The sequence below is a fragment of the Strix aluco genome, chromosome Z (genome assembly GCF_031877795.1).
Source record: "Strix aluco isolate bStrAlu1 chromosome Z, bStrAlu1.hap1, whole genome shotgun sequence".
Taxonomy (NCBI): Eukaryota; Metazoa; Chordata; class Aves; order Strigiformes; family Strigidae; genus Strix; species Strix aluco.
The window spans coordinates 67,143,286-67,164,534 of NC_133971.1; the positions used below are offsets into that span (position 1 = coordinate 67,143,286).

The window sequence follows — 21,249 nt, forward strand, 5'->3', positions numbered from 1 at the left end:
GGCTGCGGTCTCGGGCGTCCAGGGGATTGCGCATGGCGGGCAGCGGGGGAGAGCCTCCTCCGGCCCCTTAGTAAAGTTTCAGGTTAAAATCAGGCGTGTGCTGTGCCTTGGTGCCGCTCTGCGCTGCGTACCGTGGGGCCGGGGAGGTTTTGTGAACTCGTGGTACGCTGGTCTGCGGTCGTTTCACAAACACGACTGCTCCCCTGAGTTGGAAGGCTGTGGCGTCTGTAGTACTTAATGTGCTGCTTGCGCAGAGTGCAAACAAACGTGGGGTGCAGGTGTGCTCAGAGCTGTGTGGGGTCTGTGGAGAGGATTTCTGTTTACCAACATTCCTAGCCAGCAAAACAGCACAGTAAATGCTGTCATGGCAAAACATAATTAGCAGCTTGCCAGGATTTAATGAGGCACTTCAGTTCCTAGGATATGAGTGTTATTTTTGGCATCAGGCTTTCTCAGAAGGTAAATACTGGATTCTGCACTTTTCTAAACTCCAGTGGTATTTCTTGGGTGTAGCTGCCCTGTTGAGATAAGCTTAGTGGGAATGTTTCCAGAAAGGGCAATCTCACCATTACCATGTTCTGTGCCCCCTGCTGAACCATCCCACTCCGCAGGTTAGGGTAAGGTTGTAACTCTGCACAGTACAAGGAGTGAACGATGATCACTCAAAAGGTTTCACCGAATAACAGGTTTACTTGAAACTTGGCAGTGGCACAATGGATAGTGTAAAGGCTAGGCAAAACTCAACACCAAGACTTGTGAATACAATGGAGAACAGTGATTTAGGCAAAACTCAAAAGATCACCCATATGTGCCTAGAATGAGGTCAGAAAAGAGAGAGAAAAAGATAAGGAGTGGGAGAAATGAAAATGTATCACCACCTTTGGATTCAGCATGGACCTCTGCTCATAGCTGAAGTCCTCCAGTGGCAGGCATGCAGGCCTGAATATGCGTCTTCTCCTCCTTTTACACTGTAAGTGCCCACCCCCACAGGCGGGGATTCTGGCATCACTGAGCAAGCGCAGTGCAAGTTTGAGAATGTTCTGGAAATGAGTCAGTGGGCTGTGGGGGGTCTTGGTGATCTCGCACTCTCCCCTCCCCAGACTTGACCAAGGGTTACCTTCCACAGGTGCACACACAGAGCAGCTTGACTGGGGATTAGCTTTCACAGATGCGTATGTGCGGGCAACGGGTAGTCTGTGTGGTTCTTGAGAGCAGGGATGCTGCCCCACCTCCACAGATCCTGTCTGCTTGCTTTTGCTTGTATCAAGACAGAGGTTTGAGACAATTCCCTGCTCCATTTTGACTCGGGGCCTCACACCTCCCTATGGCGTGCTGCTGTCTCCTCTCCTTGTTGGGCCTCTGTAGTAAAAGAAGACTAATTTTCTGCTTTCATGGTGCTACCAGAAACACAGGTATGGTCTGTGATCATGTGATATATCTGCCTGAAATCTGTTCTGATTGGGGGGGGGGGGGGGCGCAGAAAATGAAGTCATGTGAAGCGCAAGTGCTAAAACACATGCATGTGTAGGGCTGATAGTTTTTAGCAGCATTGTTTTTACTGGTACTGGAGCCTGATGTATTAAATGCTAAATTTTAAACCAGTATCATGCATTTTATCTGTGAAAAGGAGTCTTTATAATCTAGCAGTAATATTTTTCTCTTGATTGCATCTCATGGCATGTTGATACAGGTCATTTATAGGCAAAATGAAGTCAGTATTTTTGTACTGATGTAGTTAAATGTGTGGAATTCCATTCATTAACAAAGATCCTCAGCAGGAGTATCAATTCCAGTATGATCATACAAGTACAAACCACCTGCAAGTTTTCTAAGGTATTGGTTGGATTATTCAAAACAGAGTATGGGGTTTTTTTTTCTTAGTTTCAGGCAGCACAATTGTTATTTTTGAATACTTAAGGCAGAGAATACACAATATTTTCTGTTAGGAATTGCGTTTTGTAGTAATGGAAAGAAAGATCAAACCACCACAGCAAAGGGGTTCAGCTGGATGGAAGACATTTCATCTATGTGCCTTCTTTATAACCTTTCAGTTTATCATCTCATGCATATGGAACGTGAGAGAAAATTGGCCTTTATGGAAGTCTACGTATAACCCTGCTTTCAGAAGTGAAAGCCTGTATTCCCTCTAAAACAACTTTTCCTTCTATTGCAAATACAAATGTACCAAATCATAGTTTGGAAGAGGATTAAAAGGATTCTTAGGCAGGTATGCATCCAATTCTCTTTGAGATCCCTCAAATTATATTGAAAATCATCATTGCTCAGAGTTGAATAACTTTATTTGTCAGGCAACTGGTAGAGCTAACAAAACTGACATACTGGTTTTAGTAATCCAGGGTTAGGAGATCTTACTTGGTACCGGACTGCCATTTCACCTTCTTCTTTCATAATTTCTTTTCCCTGATAAGACTTAAAAACATTGGTGAATGATAAATAATGTGACAGTAACAGGAATTTGTAAAGTTTCACTAATAATTTGGTATCTTTTTCCTAAAATGAAAACATTAAGGATATAATTTGTAAAATTATTGAAATAAATTAATAAGTTTGCTAAAAGGTTAAGCATATTAAATGGTTAAGCTTGATAATCATTTCCAGGCACATGAATAACAAGAAGAGGATCAGGAGTAGGCAGTATGGATTCACCAAGGGGAAGTCATGCTTGACCACCTTGTTAAACTTCTATGATCAAATGGCCTGGAAGAGCCAGGGAGAGAGTAGCAGTTACTGTCTACCTTGACTTCAGTAAGATTTTGATACTGTCTCCCATAACATCTTCATAGAGAAGCTGTTGATGTACGGGCTTGATGTGCAGACAGTGAGGTGAATGGCCAGGCCCAGAGGGTGGTGCTACATAGTGCAGAGTCTAGTTGGAGGCCAGTAACTAATTATTGGTGTATCCCAGGGGTCAATACTGGGTCTGATCCTGTTCAAGGTCTTCATTAATCATCTGCACTATGGGGCTGAGTGTTCACAGCAGGTTTGCAGATGACACGAAACTGGGAAGAGTGGCTGATATACCAGGGGGTTGTGCTGCCAGGTCAGTGGGCTGCAGAAATGGGCTGAGAGAAACCTCATGAAATTGAACAAGGGGAAGTGCAAAGTCCTGCACCTGGAGAGAAACAACCACCAGCATCAGTGCATGGTGGGAACCAATGAGCTGGAGATCGGCTTTGTAGAAAAGGACCTGGGAGTCCTGGTGGACACAAAGTTGAACATGGGTCAGCAGTGTGCCCTTGCAGCAAAGAAGGCTAACTGTATCCTGGGCTGTATTAGGAGGAGTGTTGCCAGCAGGTTGAGAGAGGTGATTTTTTCCCTCCATTCAGCACTGGTGAGGCCACTGCTGGAATACTGTGCTGAGTTCTGTGCTCCGCAGTACAGGAGAGAGATGGACATATAGGAGAGAGTCCAATGAAGGGCCACAAAGATGATGAAGGGACTGGAGCTTCTCTTCAGAGGAAAGACTGAGAGAGCTGGGACTATTCAGCCTGGAGAAGACTCGGGGGACCTTATCCATGTATATAAAAACGTGAAAGCAAGGTGCAAAGAATACAGAGGCAGGCACTTTCCAGTGACAGGACTAGAGGCAATGGGCACAAACTGAAACATGGGAGGTTCCTCCTGAACATGAGGACACACATATTTACTGTGGGGGTGATAGGGCACTGGCAGAAGTTGCTCAGAGAGCTGCTGGAGCCTCCATCTTTGGAGATGCTCCAAGCCATCTAGACATGGTCCTGGGCAAGGGGCTTGAGCAGGAATGTCAGACCAGATGACCCCCACAGGTCCCTTCCAGCCTCAGCCATACTGTGTGATACTGTGTGAAACAGGGCTCTTCAGCATTTTCTTCAAAATACAGAAAGACTGTGACAGCCACACTGCAAATAAGGGATAAACTGTTTTCTGTCCAGTGTGGAGAGAAGAAAAATGCTTAAACTTTGTCAAGGTAGCTTTGAGGTAGGCTTTAGGAAACATTTTGTATCAGTACCTAATTTATCGAATAAGAACATTTTAGAAAAAAACCCATCCTGCAGTAATGTTTTAGGTCCAACTGTTCCTGTCTCTGATCAGTGATTTCCTTGAGGCCTGTTTTCTGTGGCTGCGTCAGTTACGCCTTCCCACTGTGACTTTTGCCAGTATTGAGCTGTAGAACAAAAGCATTTTTTAATCCAGTGCTGTAGAATGATCCTTTAATTTGAATTGTAATACATTTTCAAATTCAGCGAAGTTAGTTTCTGGAATTAGGATTATTAGGTGATGGATCCAGATCTTGACTCTGAAGCTTCTGAACCAGGTCAGAAGTGAATAAAGCCACAAATACCGATTTATTAAAGATAATATACTCTATTTATTAAAGAGAAAAGCTACTGACTAGCTCTTACCATACACTTGTGCCTCAGCACGTTAAAGGCATATATTGAACCATATATCAAAGAAGTTTGCCATAGTACAGACTGAAAAGGGTTCCACATAGCCTCAGGGGCATAGGTCTGTTAGCAGAAACATGTGAGCTGCTCAGCTGAAAAGCATGCTCCTGCTCAAAGCCTTGTCTGATTAGGTTTTGCTACTGAAACACAAGGTAAAACTTTAAAATGGCAAACCCTTGAAGAGAACATTCTTGAGCTTCTCTATCTTCTGTAGCTGTTACGCAGGCGTGTATAATTTTGAGCAGCAGTAATCTGCGTTCTGTATGAGAACAGCATGGCTAGTCAGCATAGAACCTCTTCAGGACTAAAGATGGTCTATGAACATGGGGATTTTTTGGATGATTTCATATATCTGGACAATAGCAGATTTAAATCCTCTGTGTAACCTTTTGCTTGTGACCAAAGCCATCCACAGAGCTATGTGGACTATGATAAATAAAAATCTGTCATAATGGAGGGCCCATGTGCACCTCACTATTACATATACAGAATCCAGGATGTAAGTTACAGTGGATAAAAATATTTTTCGTGCTTTTTGACAGAAGGGGAAGATGCAGAGTTTTCCATCTGTGGTGTACATAGAATTTCTGATTATAATTCTTTGCAGCTTTTTCTGTTCAGTTCTGTCAGATATATGAAAAATTTGAGTTACATGTGCTTCTACTGCAGTTCTGTTTTCAAACATCCTTATAATACACTAATGTTGGTTACTTGAATATATTTTGCTGAATAGAACAGCAAGATCACAGTCAAGGAACCTTGTGTTCTGTCTTCATGAGTCATAATCATATACACAGTCAATAATTTATGAATAATTTGCATGTGAATCACATTCATAACATATATTGACAAACCATTATCTGTGCTTTTATATTTTTAATGTTTCCTGTGGAAACAAGACTTAAACTAATTGAACTCTCCATTGGTTTTGATCCTCAATTAGCTTTTGAACCTATTGGCTGGTTTGGTGAAACTTAACAGAAATATTGCTAAATAAATGGTTGCAGGTTTCATGATAACAGGTGGCCGTATAGAGCAGAAGCACTCTGATGTGAGACAACATTACAGTTAAACTAATATACTAGACACCAAAGAATCTGAATGGGAAAAAAGATTTTATATAAATCCCTCAGTGGTAAATCAGCCTTTGGTGCACATGCCTTCTGAGGCAGTAAAGCAAATCATTCATAAACCATGAGTCAGTAGAAAATCAGTCTCATGTAGTTCTGATATTTAGTAAACTAACTTTTTATTTGAGTGTGATTTATTTTCTGGCTTTTATGGTATTTACCTAGTATTTCACAAGTCCAGTAATCCTCAAAGCACTGATCCTCCAGACTTGATCAGGCTACTCACATGTGTCAAATTAACAATATTTGTCTTTGCAGACTTCAACTTTAGTTTATCTTAATTTAGATACGTAAATTTGGATTTACTGCCTTACTTAATTTGAAAAACATTTTCATAAGCATGGAGTTGTTTGTGTGCTAATAAACCTGCACTCAGTTAATGAAGAAAATGGATTAGTTTTGCTTTGTTTTTCAGTTCACACAAAAATGTGAACCAGGTCTTGAAGAGACTAAAGAATGATGCTATGTTTGGGTGGTTTAGCTGTCTGTAAATAAATCAGTGTAAGTTTTGAAAATCATCTACCTGAATTACTGAGGATTTCCATCTGAGAGAGGATAAAGTGACTTGAGAAACAGAGCCAATGATGCATGCTTCTTCCAGTACCTGCACTGGCTCAAGAACTCCATTTTGAGGCATTGCTGAATAAACTACTCTCAAGTCATAGAAGAGCCCAGCTTGCAAGGTGGGGGTAGAGATAATGTCTGCGATCCATTCAGATCTTTGCAGAGCTTGGAGGCTAGTGTTGATCTGTGTTGTTTCATTGAGATTTAACTCTCCCTAACTCTATGGATTTTCCTGTGAAAGGAGTGATCAGAACCTTGTCTAAAGACTACAGCTCAGATCTGAAAAAGAGCCACAATGATGTATTCCCATGTTAAACAAAATCAATAATGCTGAATTTAGCAGATGATGATTTCCATAGCAACCAATGCTCATATAACAAATTCAGGATTATACTGTGTAATGACTGGAGAATCAAACACAAGAAGATGCTGTCAAATGAGTCACAATCCTGCTCAGATTTTTCCTGTGGGCTGTGCAATGTGGTAGTATCTCAGAGGGGACCAATGGCAAAAAGTCTGCAGTGGAATCTCAGAGTTTCTCAGTTACTGGATATTTTTGACACAGTGGTTAAATAGTTTTGAGTAGAAGTTTTATTTAAACTTAAAAAATGTCAGTGCTAGACCTGAGAAAAGGTCCGTTTAGCCAAACTTATCTCTGCAGCTTTCTATAATGGATGCCTTCCGTAATGGAAGAGTCTAAGTGTTGGAGAAGTATGTGATGATATGTTCCCAGATTACACTGGACTCCAGGGATTACTGAGGGATTTCTTTGCAAATAACAGGCCCAGGTGGATTTTTGTTTCATAAATTTTCCATCTTTGGGCCAAACATCCTGTCTCCACAGTATCTTGTTGCAAGGAGTTCTGTAGCTGAGTAAGTTCCCTTATGAGAACAGGAATCTTTTGTTTATGTTAATTCTGCTACATCCTGGGTTTTGTATTGGAAGAATTATTGTGATATATTTATTTATTGTCCCAGATCTTTGTAGTTTTCAGAGGTAGCATTTATATACTACAGTATTATAGGCTGGGATTTTGAATCTGAGCCCAATTAATAGACTTTTTTTTTTTCTCCTCTCCCCTTAGGTAAATATTTCTCATTGATTTCTGTGAAGTTACTCAAATGTTTAAAATGAATCACTTGTAAATTTTGTACATACACAGGAGGGAAAGCAAATGTATGTGACCTGAAAATACATCTGTTGCAAGTATTATAAAGCGTTTTAATAGGTTGCTACAAAATATTGTTTAACTGAAGTAGTAGAGGATGAATGAATTCAAATGAAATTGAATGGAATCTGAATAAACCACATATATACAAATAGTTTTTCTTCTGATTATTGTAACAATGTAAGGTTTAAAATAGCCACTGGAGGGCTCACTGATCTCATGTTAAATGACAAGCCGGTCTTTGAAAGCCAGTACTTGCAGTTTTGGCAGTATTGATTGGTGCACTAACCATTTGAAGAAGACTAGGTGATAACAGAATTTTTGCAGATAATGGGCAGAGAGCACTTACATTTCCATCTCAAAGAATAACGCTTTTGTCATTAATACCTGTGTCACGGTGTGGGAACATTTACAAAGATTTGGAAGGTAGGAGGATCTAAATATCATAGAATAAATATAAAGGACCAGAGTTCCCACCCCCTTACCATAAAAATCTAAAAAGTCGTCCTGTCAGGCCAGCAGGGTTTCCCCATTTTGAGGAGCCACCCGCACAGCACATCTGACAGATCTTCCCCTCCCTCCTCTGTTCGGTGGTTGACACTGAAGCCTCAGTGATGAGTCAGGCCCAGGGCTGTGGCCTTTCTGGACTACTTGGTAGAGCTGGGATCAAATGCAACACATTCAATTGGTGTCAGTTTCTCCTGGCATTTTGAATGAAGTCTTTCTTTCATTCAGAACTTAGTTTTCAAAAACTTTGGGAACAATTCTGATTTCATACTGTAATCTTCTTGTATTGGCCTCAGCCTGAATTTTTCCTTTTGTCGTTTTTTTCATAATCTGTCTTGAATATGTAGATTATCATCCTATCCCTGATACAATAAATGCAGCTAAACAGTTTATATTTAGTATTGCCATCTTGCTTGAGTTCAGAGCACTATTTACCACTCTTCTGTGGGATAAACATGTGCTGAACAGAATACACTGTTCCTGGAGTGATTTTGCCAGTCACATGTGGGGTTGTATTATTCTTTCTGCTCCTGTGAGTATGTATTATCCCAGAACTTCACTAAGTCTGTTGCCTTACTTCATGGAAACCACTGGGAACTTGTTGTTCTCCAGTGGTCATTTTCAGTTCTGCTTATTTCCAAATATTTCACTTGCACTGAATAGCTATTTGAATTCTTTCCTGTGATTTTGAATGCATTTTGCAAGCTAATTCTTTTTTCTTTTAAACCCTGCTTATATGTCTCAACTTTCAGTGTTCCTGGTGACTCCCTTCTTTCTTTATTATACATAGTAGAACAATCATCTGTTGCTGAGGCTACTTTGGATGTGTCTTGGCAGGTAAACGTCTTTTATCGTTCACAATTAAGTATACACATTTTTAGTTTCTTAGTGTTTAACCCACATCTTCCTAACAGTCAGCTTTTTAGTCATTCATCCAATGAAAAATATCCACCAGTTAACTCTCCCATTATACATTACCATGCAGTATCTCTCTGGAAAATAATTTAACACTTATAGATGGGAAGAAGGTTCTACCTGGAAATAAATTTTGTCAGAGTCCATCCTTCAGACTCAAAACATTTATCAAAATCACCTCTGCATTGCATTTGTCCCACTCTTGCTGTTCATGGGGCCATGTTGCAAATCTGGTACAAAAAAGAACTTCTTAACATGACTTCATTTCTAAAACTGGTGTAAGTTGGAAGTATGCTCAGTTTGAAACCTTGTAGTTTTTTTCCAGCTTATCTAATGAAAGGAATTCACTCTGCCCTAAACTATTCTTTAGAAGAATGTAGGAGAACATGCCTTTTTTCAGTTATCCTAAGAATATCCTTGACTGAAGTCTTGCTTGGTGTGGTGGTTTGACCTTGGCTAAATGCCAGGTACCCACCAAGTCACTCTATCACTTCCCCCCCTTTTCCCTTTTTTTCTCAACAGGGCAAAGAGGGGAAAGAAAATAAGATAGGAAAAAAAACCCCAACCCTTGTGGGTAAAACAACAGCAATTTTAATATAAGCAAAGTGAAGCAAAGGTCCACGCGTGGAAGCAAAAAAAAAAAAACCACAACAGATTTATTCTCTACTTCCCATGAACAGGCGATGTCGGGCCTTCTCAGGAAGCAGGGCTCCAATACGGGTAGTGGTTGCCTCGGAGGACCAAGGGTGGCCCCACCCCCTTCCTCCTTTCTCCCAGCTTTATACTGAGCAGACGTCATATGGTCTGGAATATCCCTTTGGTCAGTTCGGGTCAGCTGTCCTGGTTGTGTCCCCTCCCAAGATCTTGCCCACCCCCTCCCACTGTGGGGGGGAAATGTCGGAAAGAGCCTTGGTGCTGTGTAAGCACCACTCAGCAGTAGCCACAACACCAGTGTGCTATCAACACCCTGCCAGCTCCCAACATAAAACACAGCACCATGAGGGCTGCTACAGGGGAAAACCAATTCTGGCTCAGCCAGACCCGGTACACTTGGCCATAATTGAATCTTACATCATTACATACACGTATATACAGACTTAGGTTTTTAAAAAAAATTTAAAATTCGCCAAATTCATCGAAGAGAAACACGGGCAAATGATTCAGCTGGCTTTGCAGGTATTAAAACTTGCCTGTTCTTGTTTTTAGCATCACATCAGCGGTGTTGTCATGGATACTGAGCCAGGTCCTGTTTTGCCAGATTGCAGATGTGCTAAAAATGGGAATTTCCCTTCCCCCCTGTTAACCATTCTTGTAGACTTGTTTGAGGGTCCACTGAAATCAATGAGAAGTCTTTGGTCATCTCAGCAGATTCTGGACTATGATGTAAGTGAACAGTAGAATGCCAGCAAATATTGTTTCATAATAGCTGTCAGATATTTTTTACATCTTACTCTGTTGAAAATTAGATGCAAGTTACAAGCTTTTTCTCATGCTGGAACATAGAGAACTTGAAGCTTCTGCTGGCTTAGTCTGGTAGTGCAGCTCCCACATCTTGCTATTCCTCCGATGGTAACCTGTTATCGCTGCAAGAGAGTCATGCAGGCTCAAACTATTAGGTCTTGGGGCTGCCCTTCTGGAAAACAATTTTTTTAACTTTTATTTTGGGGCATAATCTTTGCATCAGAGGTTGAAAATGTGGACTGACGGCAGATTTGGAAATAGTTCTCTTATATTGTTTTATCTTCTGATACTTTCAGCTCAGTGCAAGTGCCCTGGGAGCATGCCCCCACTCTGGGGGGAGTTGGCTGCAGAGACCAGGGCCAGCACTGAGCCAGTGCAGTCGAGGGTGGCCCCTTCCCACTGGTGACAGTGGTGGGAAGAGGCTCCCGGGCAGCACTGCCAGGAGGCCATACCAAGGTTGATCCCCGCCTGCAGGAGCTGCAGTCCCCACTGTGTCACAGGCACGACTGTCCCTGGCCAGCCACCCTGGATCTGCTGGCTGGTCTGTCACACTGGGCTCCCAGCACCCCTTCCTTTAGGAAGCTGTTGGTCCTTGCTTTTCCCTGACACTAAAATTTTTCAGCTGTATCTTAAAATTGTCATGTCTGTAATACCTCCTTTTTTGTCTTTCAGTGTACATTCAAATCCTGCCAATACTATGTGCCAGCTTACAGAGGGAGCTAGAGGGATTTCAGTTTCCCCTTTCCCCCAAACCCTTCTTCCAACTCACCCTCCTCTGTGATGCTGGAATCACCTGCCACTCCTGACTCACTGGTCATGCTCATCCTACCTACTGTACAGCACAGAGCTGGAGTCTGGGTGACCCTCCCTGTCCTCAGCCTCAGGCCAGAGGCTGTATGATGCATTGTATCTCAAACTAATGCCGGTAGCTGAGACTTTATGAATTGTCTCTTATTTTTTTTTGTGTGAAATTCCCTAAATTTACTGCTGGCCATGCTGATTTTAACCTTAGATGAAACAGTAAAGGCGATTGAAAACACAAGCTTGATTCTTTGTGAAGACAGAAAAATATTGTTAATTTGTCTCTTTACATGCATTCTGGAATAGTGCAAGCATTCGGCAGGGGGAGGAGTGAGGATGTATAAGTTTGATTCACATTTTTAACTGAATCTGCACTGTGGCATTGTCTGTGGGATGTGCCCGCCAGAATGCGCCCTGGGCTCTCCATTCCCATTCTGCATAGACCAAGGCCAGGCCAAAACATGCCACAACTTCCATTTCCTATGGAAACTATGGTGGGTGGTGGAAATGGCTTGTAGCGGCATCTTTACTGACTGTCATCTGCAAGACACAGTTGCCATACTCATCCAAATCTGATCAGAGCTTCCGCTTTCATCCTCCTCAGCTTAGATAACTTGCCTTACAAATTTGTTTATTAAGACAATTGCTACATATTTGGTATATGTAGCTTTCCAATAGCGTATAACTTTAGTATCAAATCCTACAGCTGTCTTTACAAAGAACTGGGATAAATATTGTCACTGCTCTTGGTTTGCAACTGCAGTATGGTACGGATATAAATCTGGAACAGTAGTGTTTTAAAAAGCCATAAAATGCATAAAACTTTGATAAAGTACTTGGGTCTTACACCTACAAATCTGTTTTGGGAAGGTGCCAGAAACAAAACTGGGAGTAAGAAGGGTGTGTTTCTGGATACCAGCTAAACTGATTGTTGCCTGAGATTGAGTTCACAGGTTTTTTTGTTTCAGCATTACAAAACTGTTTACAGAAATTATTATGCTTTGGGTAGATGGTGTTATACTTGGAGTTTGGGTTTTCACAGATAGAAAATATTTAATTTCACGTCAGAAGAAATAGATTTCGAAGGCCTTGTTGTCAGGTCTACTCTTTTGTACATTCGCATAGTGGCAAAACAAATCTGAAATGAGTCCCCATCCTTTGGAAAAATTCAGATGACACGGATCTGTCATTACTATTATATATTATTATCATATGTGGAGTGGGTTTGACACAGAAAGAAAATTAAATAGTAAAGGACAAACTCAGACTCGTTATCCATGCTGAAGGCAGGAGATGGAGTTCTTTCTCCATGGGCTCCAGGGCAGAAATATGCAAGCACTGTATGGATCTAGATGTGTGTATTTTCTTGTGAGATGAAAGGTTGCATGTGGGATGAATGCTCTGGTTTGATAATGCTCTGTTTTCTCCTGCTTGATATCAGCTACTAATCTGTACTGCTGCAAGGGAGACCTCAGTGAAGACAGGGCTAGTTTGATTTTTAAGGGCACAAGAGCAGTCTAAACTTAGTATAGCTGGTCATCTAGGTTTCTTTGGAGACAGAGATGGACTTTCATAAAGACAAAATTAGTATGTGCTCTGAATTTTCCTGTAAAAGAATCCTCTACTGACTGGAGAGGAAGCCTAGGCAGATTAACTTGTTCCTCAAAGTTAATCCTTATGTGTACCACTTGACTTTTAATTACATTGATCATCGACATCAGTAGTTGGATGCTAAGCAGTGAAGTTTAGACTTCAAAATTGCCAGTTCACAGTCTGAAAGTGCTTGAAGTGTGTTTTAAACATCTATGAAATACCAAATTGCCTTTCATTAGGGACACTTTTTCCAGTGTCTTTGTATTATATTTTTTTAATGTAAAATATATACATATATAACAAATCTATGAAATCTCATAAAATAGTATCTCTGGAGTGTTTCTCTGACATTATTGTGCATTTTTGTATGTCTTAGTTATGCCTGAGGAGTCTGAAAACTTTCTTCAATATGCCTTACAGTATAGCCAGCGTTACCATGGTGCCTTGTAACATTTTTCCCATCAGCAGATGGAGCTACCAGGGAAAAAAAGATTCAAGGGATGAATTTTGGAATGGATTAACGCTAAAATAAACTTATTATAAAAATGCTCCATATGATTGATGGTAAATTAAAGCAAACAGTCCTGTAATGTATCATCTGTTAGTTAAACATGTGCTCTCATTTATCTGATCTATAAATAACTAGTCAGTGACTGTAAATTAGTAACAATTAATGACAACCTTTACTTAAATTGAAGCTGTATCCCCTTATTTAAGACGTCACTCTAATATTTGAAAGAGTGGAAAAAATTAACCTTCAGGATGTTTAATATTGTACTTTCTCAAAAGATAGAATAGAGCCATTGGTCTGCATATGGGAATCAGGAATGTGCTGATTTAAGATTTTCATAGAGTTGGTGTGATGGTGCAGTCAGCTCCTTCGTGGAGATGAGGTGGGGTGTGAGAGGGAAAAGATCTTACTGAGGGTATTACTGGTAGCATGGCTCCTCACCAATCCGTTGAAGACTAATAGTGATGCTTAAAGAAATCCATAGTTTACCCAGATTTTCCAAAGCACATATTCCTCATGACTGCCAAAATACATCACTTTGCACTATTTCAGAGCGCCTTACCAAGTATGGGTTTTGTGATGTTTCCAGGAGATAAGCTAGGTAGTGAGGCTTTAAATATGTTTAAATATATTGCTTTTTTAATATAGTCAATCATATGATTGAGCTTTTATAACTACAATATGCTTGCTGAAGACATACTGCTTTATCAGTATGGAATGCTTTGTGTGCTTCAGTTTCAACTGTCACAGGATAAGGATGTGTTTTGCTCCAACTGTTGTTCAAGATGAAATTTTTTTTAGATGAGAGTATATAAATTGCAATACGGATTGTACAATCAAGTAACCAAGTACTGAACTTACTCTACTCTGGCACTTCAAAGAACAAGGGGAAAACTCAGACAGTAAGAGGATCAAATTATTTTTGTCCTTTTGTTTGCTTCACTTTTATGGTTACCAAAATAAAGATATGAGGAAAGAGTCTGAAGCTTAGTCTAAAATCAGCGGTTCTTCAACACGTATTTTGGCTCTGTCAGAATTCTCCCTGCTGCATGAAGCAAATTAAAAGGAAGAAGCTGAGTATTTTGCGACACTACAAATGTAACTGTGTAAGTGTACCTCAGATTTTAACTTGGAAAAACAATAGCTTGAACCTTACTTTCCTCAGTTATTTGTCTTACAGTAAGGTGTTGTTGCATTGGCTATTAATACTGTTATCTCTTCTGTGAATGAACAGAAGAATTTCAGTATTCATGGTGACATCTTTGGAAGCATTAAATGCATATACAAGCACTTTAAAATGGCTGAATGTAATTAGAACCGTAAGTTTGACAGTAAATCCTACAAAATTACAGTTTTTTTCACTGTGCAGAAGGCAAAACTAAATGAAATGGATGTTGTTAGCATCTGGTACGCATGATTACAGTTTTTTTGAGATGGTTGCATGTCATATTTATTGCACTCTGTGTGAGATCTGTAGATGTGACTGATTGTGGTTTACCATTCAATTGTTGCATCTCATTCTGCCTCATTTATAATTGGGTGTTATGAAAGATGCCTCTTTCTGCAGCTCCAAAATATGAGGGGGGAGGAGGTCAAGTTCCCTTTAGTCCTTCAACCAGGAGTGCTCCAGTGCAATCATATATGCAACCATGTGCTCAGGACCTCTTATTTGGGAAAGTAACTGTCTAGTATTCTTCCAGTGCAGATAACCGCCAGGGACAGAATAGGTTCCTTGGATTCAATTCTCCTCCCTCATTTAAGATTAGGAAAAACACCACTTTAGTTCTGTTCCTGCAGATACTCTGGCCACCGTCTTGCTCCTGTTATACCCTCTACTGAGTATTAACTGCTCACTTTGCCGCATGTATGACATATTAGCACCATGTTCCCTAGTCTGGAAAGAAGATTAAAGATTTGAGGTGGCATAGCTGTGGGTTATTTGCATAAATTCCTTGCATTATTCTAGTTCTCCATGCATTTCTATCACTGGTACACTAAAGAGTATGTACACATCATAAGGGTGAATAAGAATATCTTAATTTCTCAGTCTATAAGCCAAATGTGCATTTACTCACTTACTACTTTCCATATGTCACAACTATCCTTTCAGGGCGGTTTTAGCACTCTGTGAAGCCCCCATGCTCTATGGGATTTTCTCAGACTGGCAAATTTCTTTTAGTTTTTTTCTGTTTTCATTCAGCGTCTTCTATAATGGTGTTATGGTCTGTGACATATGTCACTGAAATGTGAATAGTGAAGATGATGATAATTAGAAGGAAGATAATGATAGCAGGGTCCCAGTTTGGTTTTAAATGAATCTAGAGATTCTTGATCTGCTGAGTTTAAAACAAGCCTTCTGAAGCAAATGAGAAGGATTCCTGTAATCTTGCACTGTTTGGGCATCATTGTTAATTAATGGGCTCCTCTGGACTTAACTGGCTCCTCAAAAATATTATAAATGAGAGAATAGTGTTATTTGCTTGCTTCTGATCTTTGTCTTAGATACTCTACAAAGAAAATCCTATCCTAGTTAATAGTGAGCAGTAGAAGATTTAATTAGAGAACTGAAGTATCATTCCATGTTATACTTTAATGAAATGTATTTTTATTCATTAATTTATTCATTTATATATTCGTCTCTGAAAGGTTTGTTATCTTCTCACAATGCAAGTAAGAAAATACAGTACCTCTTCTGAAGTGTTTATAAAGTAGTATCTGTATATATATATATATATATATATAACATTTCAATAAATGTTGTCGGGCCCTGCGCAGGTAAAAAGGTCTCCTGCAAGACTTATTGCAGAGTTGTCTCCCAGATTCTCATAGGATATAATAAAGGAAGAGTTGCATGACTTTTTTTTTTTAAAGAAAAGCTAGTATATAGCATGTATGACAAATTCTTTAGTGTACAGAGAAAACACCTGGTGTCTCTTATGTATGATGTTCCTAGAATGCAGAAACTGGTGAAGAGGAAGCCTCTGGAGGTAGATTTTCTGAGCAGCTCTGATGGCATGTAGACCTGAAGCTGTAGGAATATGGTTTTTGTCCCAGGAGATAAGCTTTTTTTTTCCTGAAACAAGTTTTTTTAATAAGCATGTATTGTAACTTAGCAATCAGAAGATAATTATATCCAAAGATGTTTAAAATTCAACTAGGTTTGGGTTTCTTGGGTTTTTTTTGTTTCACATTTGCTTGATTCTGTTTTTGCAGTTGTACTCCATGTTTTTGCCTTTATTTAGTCAACTTATATTTGGCTCAGAAAATGTATCATTTTATTAAATACACTGACTAGATAGCTTCCTGTATTCATATTTTTAAATGTAGATGGTTGAAATAAAAAAGGCAATAAATGCCCTTATTTTTCCTTTTAGCATTTTCCAAGACTTGCTGTATCATCCTGTAAAATTGTTTAACTGTCAACAAGTTCTTTGTCAGTGGTTTTGCTTTTTGGAGTAAAATTGATAAATGATGATACCTCCCCAGGCTTCCTCTTACTAAATAGCATGGGGGACAGAGCAGAGGTTTCATCTGTGAGAACAGAAAATGCTTGAACACCATTCAAAGTATTTGAGAGTTATGGGTGTTTTTAAAGGATGCTAAGCCATTAGGTGGACGAGCTGCTCACCCACCTGTAGTTACCAAAAAAAGCCAACTGTTGTGGTTGTCTCCTAGAGAATAGGTTATTACTTATATGCCACCTGAGGAAACAGGAGGAGAAAGGAGCCAGAATCATCTCTTTAAAAACATACTAAATACAGAAGGAATGATGATTAAAAGGCCGCTGTGTTGCTTTTCACAGAAACAGCTAATGGGAAGATTGAATTGGGGGAGAGAAGTATATAGCTCTTTTAATGATTAGATGGAATTTGTTTGTTCTGAATGCTGTTCAAACATTTGAACTGCTAATATGCATATAGCTTCCGTCTGGATTACTGAGCAGGCTATTCACTAAATGTGACTCAGCTGTGGTAAAATCTAATCAGCCCTCTATCACTGACTATCTCTTTCCATAGCCTATAGAGAGAGTTTAGGATAACTAGATTTCTAACTTAAGCCCCTCTGCTAAGTGCCTAAAATTAGGTGTGTTGAAAATGGACTTAAGGGACATGCCACTCAATGACAAAACTAGCTTTGAACCTGGAAACTCCCACCTGCAATCTGTATATTAACTTGTCAGAAACATGTGCTATATATGGGTGGGATAAAAACAGTTGTGCTGTTTATCGCCATGCTGCATTTCTGCTGAGGTGCAGTAATTATACTTGAGATGGCTTTCCGTGTCTATTTTAAACACATTGAATTCTCATTGACGTATCTGAACTTTCCCAGCAAACATTCATAGACCTCATTCATCACCTTTATTTGTTGTACTGAAAAGACTTGTCTGTGTTTGTCAAACTCTTACTATCTAGGAATTAATTCTTCACAAATACCAGAAATGGCAATCAGGAATTATAAAATCTACCTGATCTCAGGCAGCTTTTTTAAATTGAAAATTTTTATCTTCCTTTTTTTGTCTATGCCACTAACATTGAGAGAATATTTTCTTTTCCATAAAATTCACAGTGAAAAATCTGTTTTCCGGCACTGTCAGTCGTACCCTTTTCCCACGTCAGTAACCTCTTTTGGGCTAAGCCCTTAAATGAAATGCTAGTCATGGATATGTCTAGTGTTTTATGACCACACATGATAAATGGAGAATTAGTCTTGTGTTACTCTTCCATTCCAGTTAATTTTGCAATTTTCTAACAGCAGATGGATGTTAATATTATATTCTTTATTAACATTAGAAAAACTGTTTTCTCACGAGTGAAGTCACACAGTTGTTAACATCAACAAATGTGACCTTACCTAGGAGCTCAGTAATCTTGGATCTCAAATTAATAATGTTTAATTATATAATATGATTTATCACTATGTCGATTAATTTCCTTCAAAATGTAAGGCAAATATTTTACAACACTGGTAACCATTAGTACTACATCCTTGGGACACAGAACAATTTTATGTTCTTTTGATTAATTGTATCTCATCTTGTCCTATTATAGCAATATAGTTTCGTACTACAGATTCAGTGAAGGCACAAAGGACGAACTTTCAAATTCTCTGTAGCCCTCTCCTTAGCTTTAGTGCAAGCTTTAATGCCCAATATGCAGACCAGACCCACTTCATAGGGAAGTCTGCTGCCTCCCTGGGGCCCGCGTCAAGGACCTCACGGCAAAACTCCCCGCTCTAGTGAGACCCAAGGACTACTACCCTCTCCTGGTTTTTCAGGTAGGTAACGATGACATTACCAGGAGAAGGCCTAAAGCAATGAAGAGGGATTTCAGGTCCTTGGGGAAAATGATGAAGGGGTCAGGGGCACAAATTGTGTTCTCCTCCATCCCTTCAGTTGGGGGGATGGATGAAGAAGAAAACCGGAGGACTCAACAGATGAACTTGTGGCTCCAAGACTGGTGTTACCGTCAGGGCTTCGGATTTTTCAATCATGGGTTAGTATACAGGGCACCAGACCTTTTGGCATCAAATGGGATGCACCTGTCCCAGAGGGGAAAAAGGATCTTGGGGCAGGAGTTAGCTGGGCTCATAGGCAGAGCCTTAAACTAGATTTGAAGAGGGAAGGGGGCAAAACATCAGCCCATCTGCAGTGCATGTATACCAATGCACACAGCATGGGTAACAAACAGGAGGAGTTGAAACCATGATGAAACAGGAAAATTATGATGTAGTGGCTATTACAGAAACATGGTGGGATGTCTCCCATGACTGGAGTGTGCCAGTTGATGCCTACAAGCTCTTTAGGAGGGATAGACAAGGAAGGAGAGGCGGTGGGGTGGTGCTGTATGTTAGGGACTGTTATGATTGCTTTGAGCAAAAGTATAGTGAAGACAGGGTGGAGTGTCTTGGCGTTAGAATCAGGGAGAAGGCCAACAGGGCAGATGTTGTAGTAGGAGTCTACTATAGGCCACCCAACCAGGACAGAGGAGTGGATGAAATATTCTATAGACACTTAGGAGAAATCTCACTATCGCTTGCCCTTGTTCTTGTGGGAGACTTTAATTTCCCAGACATCTGCTGGAAATACAACACAGCAGAGCGGGACCAGTCCTGGAGATTCCTGGAATGTGTGGCAGATAACTTCCTGACGCAGCTGGTGAGTGAACTGACCAGAGAAGGTGCCCTGCTGGATCTCCTCTTTGTTAACAGAGAAGGACTGGTGGATGATGTGGTGGTTGGAGGCCGAATAGGGCACAGCGATCATGAAATAATAGAGTTCTCTATTCTTACAGAGGCCAGGAGAGGGGGCAGCAGAACTGACATCCTGGACTTCCAAAGGGCTGACTTTGTCTTGTTTAGGCAACTGCTTGACAGGATCCTTTGGGAGATGGTCCTGAAGGGTATAGGGGTCCAGGAAGGCTGGGCACTCTTTAAGAAGAAAGTCTTAATGGCTCAGGAGCAGGCTGTCCTCAGGTGCTGTAAGAGAAGCCGGCAGCAGAGAAGACCACCCTGGCTAAACAGGGAGCTTTGGCTGCAACTCAGGGAGAAAAGGAGAGTTTACAGCTTTTGGAAGAAGGGGCTAGTGACTCACAGTGATTACAAAGATGCTCTGAGGCTATGCAGGGTGGAAATCAGGAGGTCTATAGCCCAGCTGGAAATTAATCTGGCTTCAGCAGTCAAAGATAATGAGAAATGTTTCTATAAGTATGTGAGCAGCAAAAGAAAGACCAGAGAGAGCCTCCATCCCCTGCTAGACGCAGGAGGAAACATGGTAACAAGTGATGAGGAGAAGGCTGAGGTGCTTAATGCCTTCTTTGCCTCAGTCTTTAATAACAAGACTAGTTGTACTGAGGGAATCCAGCCTCCTCAGCCAGAAAACAGAGAGTGGGAGAACGACCCCCCCACAATCCAGGAGGAGATAGTCAGTGACCTACTGCATCACATAGACATACACATGTCTATGGGACCGGATGGGATACACCCGAGGGTGCTGAAGGAGCTGGCTGGGGTGCTCGCCAAGCCGCTTTCCATTATTTACCAGCAGTCCTGGCTGACTGGGAAGGTCCCGACAGATTGGAAATTGGCCAATGTGACACCCACATATAAGAAGGGTTGGAAGGATGATCCGGGAAATTACAGGCCTGTCAGCTTGACTTTGGTGTCCAGGATGCTGATGGAGCAGCTCATCCTGAGTACCATCACACAACACATGTGGGACAACCAGATGATCAGGCCCAGTCAGCATGGGTTTATGAAAGGCAGGTCCTGCTTGACAAACCTGATCTCCTTCTATGACAGGGCGACCTGCTTATTGGATGAGGGAAAGGCTGTGGATGTTGTTTACCTTGACTTTAGTAAGGCCTTTGACACCATTTCCCACAGCATTCTCCTGGTGAAACTGGCTGCCCATGGCTTGGATGATCACACGCTTTGCTGGGTAAAAAACTGGCTGGATGGCCGGGCCCAAAGAGTTGTGGTGAATGGAGTTAAATCCAGTTGGCGGCTGGTCACAAGTGGTGTCCCCCACGGCTCGGTTTTGGGGCCACTCCTGTTTAACATCTTACTTGATGATCTAGATGAGGGGATCGAGTGCACCCTCAGTAAGTTTGCAGATGACACCAAGTTGGGTGGGAGTGTTGATCTGCTCGAGGGTAGGGAGGCTCTGCAGAGAGATCTGGACAGGCTGGAGCGATGGGCTCAGGCCAACTGGAAGAGTTTCAATAAGGCCAAATGCCGGGTGCTGCACTTGGGCCACAACAACCCCCAGCAGCGCTACAGGCTTGGGGAGGAGTGGCTGGAGAGCTGCCAGTCAGAGAGGGACCTGGGGGTATTGATTGACAGCCGGCTGAACATGAGCCAGCAGTGTGCCCAGGTGGCCAAGAAGGCCAATGGCATCCTGGCTTGTATCAGCAATAGCGTGGCCAGCAGGGACAGGGAAGTGATCTTACCCCTGTACTCAGCACTGGTGAGGCCGCACCTCGACGACTGTGTTCAGTTTTGGGCCCCTCACTACAAAAAGGACATTGAATTACTCGAGCGTGTCCAGAGAAGGGCAACGAAGCTGGTGAAGGGTCTGGAGCACAGGTCGTACGAGGAGCGGCTGAGGGAACTGGGGTTGTTTAGTCTGGAGAAGAGGAGGCTGAGGGGAG

At 41.2% G+C, this 21,249-nt stretch overlaps 1 protein-coding gene across 1 annotated transcript in view; it reads left to right on the forward strand.

The window, feature by feature from the left end:
* The window catches only part of SHC3 (SHC adaptor protein 3), a 102,243-nt gene that overhangs the window by 5,432 nt on the left and 75,562 nt on the right, over window positions 1–21,249 (forward strand). The window lies entirely within an intron of this gene.